General features: G+C 53.7%; 1 long non-coding RNA gene across 1 annotated transcript; it reads right to left on the reverse strand.

The window, feature by feature from the left end:
• Window positions 1-1,442: 1,442 nt before the first annotated feature.
• On the reverse strand, window positions 1,443-7,499 carry LOC147346603 (uncharacterized). The gene is made up of 3 exons (XR_015153015.1): window positions 7,150-7,499; window positions 6,170-6,286; window positions 1,443-4,468 (listed from the first exon to the last, which is right to left on the reverse strand). It is a non-coding gene; the product is annotated as an uncharacterized LOC147346603 (long non-coding RNA).
• Window positions 7,500-8,065: the final 566 nt, after the last annotated feature.

The following is an 8,065-nucleotide window of genomic DNA, read 5'->3' on the forward strand; positions in this document are numbered from 1 at the left end:
CCGGCGCTCTTGCCTCTCCATCCTAAATGCCATTTCCCCTGTCTGCCTGAGCCACTGCCTACTGTCTGGGGCGGCTGGAAATTTCTCAAATGTCGCTTTGATTTATGGCTCTAGTTAATTCTCCAGGAGGCCTGTGAGATGCCCTGAGCTCTGCAGCCTCAATGGGATAAATCATTTAACAGGTGGTTAAATATTCTTTAAGGTCTGAGGAGCACAGGCAGGGTGTAGATGGAAGGGGGCTGGGGGTGGGGGCCAGCCTGGAGGAGACTTGACAGATTTCTAACCGGAAAAAGGGAAAACGATGTGGTCATTTCAGAACCCGTGAGAGTCGTTTGTCATAGCTATGGCTGGAGGCAGTGGGCCCCTTCCTGCCCTCGGGCCCAGGAGGCTGGGGGTCTGGGGGCGGGGGTTGGAGGGTGAGGGCTGGGCCCTCCACAAGCCATATGTTTCACGCAAATGATCTTCCTGTTGGGAGGTACCCACAGGACCCCAGAAGCTTCCAGTTGGGAGTGAGGACTTGATATTAACACGACAAAGGCAGGCTATGATGCTGCTGGCTGCTCTGAGAAAGTAGGCGGAGGGGAGGCCTGGCGCACACCAAACTGGCTGCGCTCTGCCTAATGGCATCCAAATACGAGATGACACCCGGCCAGCCAAACAAAACGGAGCCTCGCTGGCACCTGGAGACCCCAGAATTAGGCAATCCCGCTACCGTACATCTGTAGCGGCTTTCATGGTTTCAAAGCACATTCCCATTCTTTGTGGGGGAAAAGAGACCCTCCTATACTGTTGGTGGGAATGTAAGTTGGTGCAGCCACTATGAAGAACACTATGGAGGTTCCTCAAAAACTAAAAATAGAGCTGGCAGTGATCCCGCAATCCCACTCCCGGGCATATGCCTGAACAAAACTATAATTCGAAAAGATACGTGTTCACAGCAGTACCGTCCCCACAGCCAAGACACGGGAACAACCTAATGTCCACTGACAGAGGAATAGATAAAGATGTGTCTGTATATACAGTGGGATACTCTGTGTGTGAAAGCTCATTCCCTCTGCATGTCTGAATTTTTGCGGCCCCAATGGACTGCAGCCCGCCAGGCTCCTCTGTCCATGGGATTTCACAGGCAAGAATACTGGAGTGGGTTGCCATTTCCTTCTGTAGGCAATCTTCCCAATTCAGGGATTGAGCCCACGTCTCCTGCGCTGGCAGGCAGATTCTTTACCACCGAGCCACCTGGGAATCCCCACAATGGAATATTATTCAGTCATAAAAAAAAGAATGAAACAGGGACTTCCCTGGTGGTCTGGTGGTTAAAAATCTGAGCTTCCACTGCCGGGGGCTGCAGATTTGATCCCTGGTTGGGGAACCAGGATTCCCCATGCCGTGTGGTGTGACCCCCCCCCAAAAAAAAGAAGGAAATAATGCCATTTGCAGCAACGTGGATGGAACTAGAGATTATCATATTAAGTGAACTAAGTCAGAAAGAGAAATATAAATACCATACGATATCACTTCCATATGTTGGATCTTAAATATAAGTAAACCTATCTACAAAACAGAAAACAGACTCACAGAGAACAAACAGACTTGTGGTTGACAAGGGGAAGGAGGGTTGCAGAGGAGAGTATTGGGATTTGGGGATTAGCAGATGCAAACTATTATATATAGAATGGATAAACAACAAGGTACTACTGTATAGCACAGAAAATTATATCCTGAAATAAGCCATAATGGAAAATATAAAAAAGAATGCATATATTCATACCTGAAACACTTTACTGTACAGCATACATTCAGTTCAGTTCAGTTCAGTTCAGTCACTCAGTCGTGTCCGACTCTTTGTGACCCCATGAATCACAGCATGCCAGGCCTCCCTTGTCCATCGCCAACTCCCGGAGTTTACGCAGACTCATGTCCATTGAGTCAGTGATGCCATCCAGACATCTCATCCTCTGTCCTCCCCTTCTCCTCCTGCCCCCAATCCCTCCCAGCATCAGAGTCTTTTCCAATGAGTCAACTCTTCGCATGAGGTGGCCAAAGTACTGGAGTTTCAGCTTTAGCATCAGCCCTTCCAAAGAACACCCAGGGCTGATCTCCTTCAGAATGGACTGGTTGGATCTCCTTGCAGTCCAAGGGACTCTCAAGAGTCTTCTCCAACACCACACTTCAAAAGCATCAATTCTTCAGTGCTCAGCCTTCTTCACAGTCCAACTCTCACATCCATACATGAACCCTGGAAAAACCATAGCCTTGACTAGACGGACCTTTGTTGGCAAAGTAATGTCTCTGCTTTTGAATATGCTATCTAGGTTGGTCATAACTTTTCTTCCAAGGAGTAAGCATCTTTTACTTTCATGGCTGCAGTCACCATCTGCAGTGATTTTGCAGCCCCGAAAAATAAAGTCTGACACTGTTTCCACTGTTTTGCCATCTATTTCCCATTGTAAATCAGCTATATTTTAATAAAAATTTTTTTAAAAGAATTACATTCCTATCCTTGATAATGTTTGACCCCCACCACAGGCTCTGAGGTCAGCAGAACAACGGCTTTGAGCCCAGTGTACAAAGGAGTAAACGAGCCCAGAGAGGCTAAAATCCTGCCTGAGGCAGCACAGCTGGCTAGCAGCCAAAGGGAATCCCGGCCAGGGGATGGCAGGATGCAGCTAACCCAGAGGGAAGGGGCCCTAGAGATGACCAAGCCCAAAGTACCCATTTTACAGATGATGAGACTGAGGTCCTGAGAAGGTTAGAGAATGGCCCAAGGAAAGGACAGTGGTGAAGATGGGGATGAGGTCCCAGGCAGGAGGGCTGAGGGTGGATGCCTGCCCACCACCCCCCACCTCAAAGTGTCCCCTCTTTGGGACCTAAGTTCCCTAAATGAAGGTCGCTGGTAGAGTCTAGGAAGACTATATAAATGGAAGTGGCAGTAGCCCTGGTGGGAGGGGAGGGAGGTGTGGGAAACCCTCCCTGGGACATCCTCCCCTCCCTCCCTGTCACCCACCCCCCAGCCCGAGGCTGGTTGTTTTGTGTACTGGCATTTCGCCTCTGCTCCCCCACCTCCATCTGTCCAAGGCACCCCCGGGGCAGGCTGGGGTGCTGTGGCTTTGTGTGTGAGGGAGGGTCCTCTTGGACTAGGGCTGAGCTGTATGGGGTGCAGAACAGGACAGGCCCGGCTGCAGATTGCCCCCTGGCTGAGCCTGTGCCAAGAGAGCCTAAGCAGCCCTCCCCAAGAGGCAGGTCTGCTCTGGGCCCCTGGGGCCCTGGCATTCCCAAGGGTGACTCCTGCCCCAGCACTCTGAGCAGGTCAGAACACACAGGAGTGGCTCGAGGGGCCCAGGGCATACACAGGGATGGGGCAGGCTGCCCTTACCTACATGGCTTCGTTAGGAAGCAGCAAAGGAGGTGTTCATTCAAGTGGATGAATGGGACATTTTCAGGACTCAGGAGGTGGTGGAGGACACGGAGGATGCCCAGGTTGTGGACGTGACTCTGGCTTTCAAGACAAGGCTTAAGTCATCCCTTCCCTCTGCTCTGACCAAGCCCTCCCTCAGGGTGCCCTGGAATTGCCAAGGAAAAATGCTGGGGGATGGAGGGTGGGGGAAGATCTCAAAGGCATCTGATACTCTCACCCCTGCAACCATCTGTGTTTGTGAGAGAGAGAGACAGTGTGTGTGACAGTTGGGCAAATGTCACAGGGTGGCACCCATGCCTGCCTCTCCAGCCCACAGCGGCCAGTGCTGTGTGACTGCCAGCTCATGTCTGGTTGGGAGTGTATCGAGCCCGTGGTCAGTCCCTCTCTGAGGCTGGTGCCTCCCGCGGCAGGCTGAGGTCTTGTCTGCTGCACCCCCGGAGTTACATGGCCCGGAGCATGTCAGAGCGGGCCACCGAATCCAAAAGTGATGCCAGGACTAGAGATGGTGAAGGAGGGGCCCAAAGCCCCCCAGTGAGCCCGGCCAGGTCACCCCTGGGCCCAGGCCAGAGCTGAGGGTAGGAGCAGAGCAGCAGTTCCTTCGGGTGAGAGGCAGTACCTGGAACACCCCCCGGTCTCGAGACCCTCAAGTCTCACTCTTGCTTATTCAGCTGTGCGGGTCTTAGTTGCAGTGTGCGGGCTCTTTGTTGCAGGATCTTTAGTTGCAGAAAGTGAACTCTTAGTTGCGGCATGTGGGATCTAGATCCCTGACCAGGGACCAAACCCCCAGCCCCGGCATCAGGAGCAGGAGTCTCAGCCACTGGACCACCAGGGAACTCCGCACGTGGCTCTGTCTTAGGACCACCAGCGCCTGGTCATTGTCGTTGATTCAGGGTGAGCGTGTGGCCTGTGGGACCCACGAGGCTCAGTTATTATGTGGCTTCTGCTGGGACTTGGCGGGGGTGAGGGCGCAGAGAAGCTTTTGCCTCCTCCTCTGGGGTCTCTCAGGTGGTTCTTACAGGATCTGAAGCTAGACCCCAGCTCTGTTTTGCCACCCTGGGAGGTACATGACGAGGAGAGAAAGTCTGAGCCCGAGGGATGACATTTGGATGGCCTGCAGTCAGCTCTAGCCCTGGGTGTCCCAGTGGTGTCAGCCAGTAAAAGTCACAATACACTCTGAGGAAAAGGGTTCAGCAGAAATGAGCTAGTCAATGTTTAGCAACCAGCATTTGGGAGGAAGGTCCTGATGTGTGGTGTTTGCCAATTCCCACAGTGTAAATGCTCTCACTGTAGCTGGTTCATATTACCACTGGATGACATTGAATGTGGAGTTGGGAAGGGAGGCATGTTTGGCTCCTGCAAGTCCCTGCAGACCAGCCTCTGCACACAACTAGGGTGTAAGCGACGCTGGCCAGGTTTTCTGTCATTTATCACCAGAATAATCTGACCTGAACACCCAGTCTTGCTGTTCTGGGAGGGAACTTCTCAGTGACGCCTGGGCTCCCCATTAAGGTCATGCAAGTATCTGCTGTCTCCATTCACTAAGATACGGGGGCACTCGTGGTTTCTTTGAACTGTGGTCTGCTGCTGGGGCTCTGGAGGAGGTAGAGAGCCCCTCGGAGCCCCTCGGAGTCCCTCCACAGCCTGGCCAGAGGCTCTGCCTCCCCTTCCCAAGCCCCACCAGACACTGGCTCGTCTTTGAGCTCAGGCTCTGACAAAAGGCAAGAAAAGCCCCTTCAAGCAGTTTCTGTTCTCTGTCTTCACTACCTGGCTGTGCAAGTTTTGTCTTGGTTTGTTGTGGGGAGAGGGCACAGGGAGGCGAGGAGGAGCAGAAGGAACGCAGAGTCATAGCTTAACCAACTGTCCAGCCAAAGAGTGCAAAAGCGACACTTCCCTCCCTGGGTTGTTGGATTAAATGAGATTATGCGTTTAGAGTGCTTGGGCTGCTGGAGCCTCACGTGTGCGCGGTGCTCTCTTCCTGCCGGCAACTATCATATCTCTGTTGCTGTCCGATCTGCACCCATCTCCCCCGCAAGAAAAAAACCCCACTTGCTCCTCCTGAAGCTTCATCTCCTCTTGCTGAATGGCAGCCCCATCCTTCCGGTCAGACCCCGTCCTGGGAGCTGTCCTCCATTCCTCTCTCACACCCCACACCCAGTCCATCAACTGGCCGCCAGCCCCACCTCCAGATGCGAGCCAGGTCTCACCACCTCCACACCTTCCCCGTCTGGTCTGGAGGCTCCCTGCTCCTCCAGATGGATGGCAAACAGCCTGGCCTCGCTGCTCCTGCCCTTACCTGACGCTCCGTGCAGCGGCCGGGCCGTCTTGTTAGCTCCAGTTGCACCATGCCATTCTTCTGCTCTAACCACTGCAGTTCCTCCAGTCTGCACTCAGGAGTCCAAGATCTCCCAATGGCCCATGGGGCCGAGACCTTCTCCACCCTCAGCCCTCTGGTTCACCTCCTGCCTCCCGCTCCTCGCTCACTCTGGTCCAGCCACACCAACTACATCCCACCTCTGCCTCTTTGAAGGTGGAACCTTCTCCCTGCCCAGTGTTCCCCCAACTTGGTGCCTTCAAGTCACCTCCTCGGGAGGGGCCTCCCTGCATCCCTGGTAGCTCTGTCTTCATCCCCACGGTGCCTGCCTTGTTTCCCCCAGCGCTGATTGCCATCTCTTTCTCCTGGGTTTGACGAATCACCTGCTTCTTGTCCACCCCTCCCGCACTGCTCCAGGAGGGCAGGGTGACTAAGCTACTTACCTGGCCGAGATGACATGTTCCTGGCTGTCCCAGAGCCTGGCACAGAGGAGGTGGTCTGTGCACGTGTGTTTGACTGGCTGACGGCATGGCTGTCTTGGGATAGGTTTATCGCAGTTGCTGCCAAGGGAGTTAGTGTTTGGCGAGGGTCCACCATGGGCCTGGTGCCCTATGGGGTGTGTCGGGGTCCTGAGAAGCAGGGAGGGAAGCACGGCCCTTGCCCTCCAGGCACTGCATTCTGCTCGGTACATCCGCACCTGTGAGCCAGAGATGACCTGGCAGGTTGCGTGCCAGGGGAACAGTACCCAAACTGGGGCTCACGGAGGATGCAGGTCCTGTGGGCTGGAGAGGGAGGTGTGGGCCCCCTGGCCCAGCTGACTGTACTTTTTACACCTTCCTCAATTCAGATCCATTTCCTTACCCCTGTCCATGTCTTTAATATCCCCATCTGGAGTGTTCCAGCATCCCTCCCACCCCCCAGGCAGCTGCCCTTAAATCAGTTATTCCCACACTGCCAGCGTCCCTGTTATGAAAGACAAAGAGTAGATGCTGCTGTCCTGATCAGGGTGCCTCCACCGCCCACACCAGAGCCTTAAACTGGCAGCCTGTGGGTTAAACATAACCTGCAGTCATGATTTATCAGGACCTTCTTGGCACTGACCTCCCCAGTATTTCTGAGAAATTTAAATTCATTATCTTTTGAAATCAGGAGATTTCATACATGAATCTGGGGTTCTGGCTTTGCTTGAAAAAACAAAACCAGATGTGGCCCCATTGAGTCCAAATCCCTGCAGGCAACAGGGCAGAGGGGCCAGATGGGAGCCTGTGCTCTCTAGCCACAGTCCCCACCAGCCCCTATTGCCCTTCAGTCCCACTGGCCTTTCTCTGCTCTCCTCTCGCACGTGCCATGCTTCCCTCCACTCGCTCTCACATTTGATTTTTGACATTTGGGTCTGTGATCCTTGATTCAGAGAATGTCTCACCTCCAAGTATACCAGGTCTCCTGTGAGGGACCCCTCCTCACAGCTCTGGTCACCTGCTGCTCCTGGGTTTCTCCTGGAATCTAGTAATAATGAGCTGCTCATGGCTTCCCATAATCACGTGACCTTATACGTCGCTGGGCCTTTGCCACCTCTCTTAGTTCCTACTCATTTCCCCTCTGGCCTTTGCCACCTCTCTTAGTTCCTACTCATTTCCCCTCTACTCATCTTTTAAAGTTTGACCAGAGTGATTGCCTGGTGTATGAGACTTACAGTAGTGCCAGAAAAGCCTGCAGAACAGGGCCAGGCATGAGAGGATGGTAGCTCCTGCTCTGAGCATCCCAGGCAGTGGTAGGCGCTTGCACTGGGGCCTTTAAGCCTCACACCTGTGTATTAAGTTCCATCATTAGCATCTCTTCTGAGTTGCCTAGGGCCTTACATCCAGTGAGTGGAAAACTGGGAATGGAACCCATGGGACCAGGGAGCCTCTCAGGGGCCCAGCAGGCAGGCTTCTTTCCACAGCTCCCCTGTCTTCCACAGTTAGGCTTCCAAGGCTGATACCACTCAATAGTTGTCCAGATGTCTTCCAGAAGCTCTAGGGGCTGTGTGCTTTGAGTTCATTTATGCAGGAAAGAAAGTGAGAAAGAACAGCCAGTGTCCTAAGCTGCATTCTAGCTGGACTGGATAGATATGCAGGTCACCTGACCAGAAGGCATTCAGTTGGCTCAGCCCAGGTCATGTGGTCTAGCCCTGGGGTAGCATGTGCCCCCCAGAACCCTAGGATCCCCCAAAGACAGCAGAGGCTCTTGACACAAAGAGGGAGGGGACACATTGAGGGAAAGAGCCAGGGTTCCCCACAGACGCCCAAGGGCCACTCCCTAGGGTCTCCCCTCTCTGGGCCTTTCTGTGGGGCAAGGAT

This window comes from Bos grunniens, chromosome 23, assembly GCF_055505025.1.
Source record: "Bos grunniens cultivar Pamir isolate PY7600 chromosome 23, Bosgru_T2T1.0, whole genome shotgun sequence".
Lineage (NCBI taxonomy): Eukaryota > Metazoa > Chordata > Mammalia > Artiodactyla > Bovidae > Bos > Bos grunniens.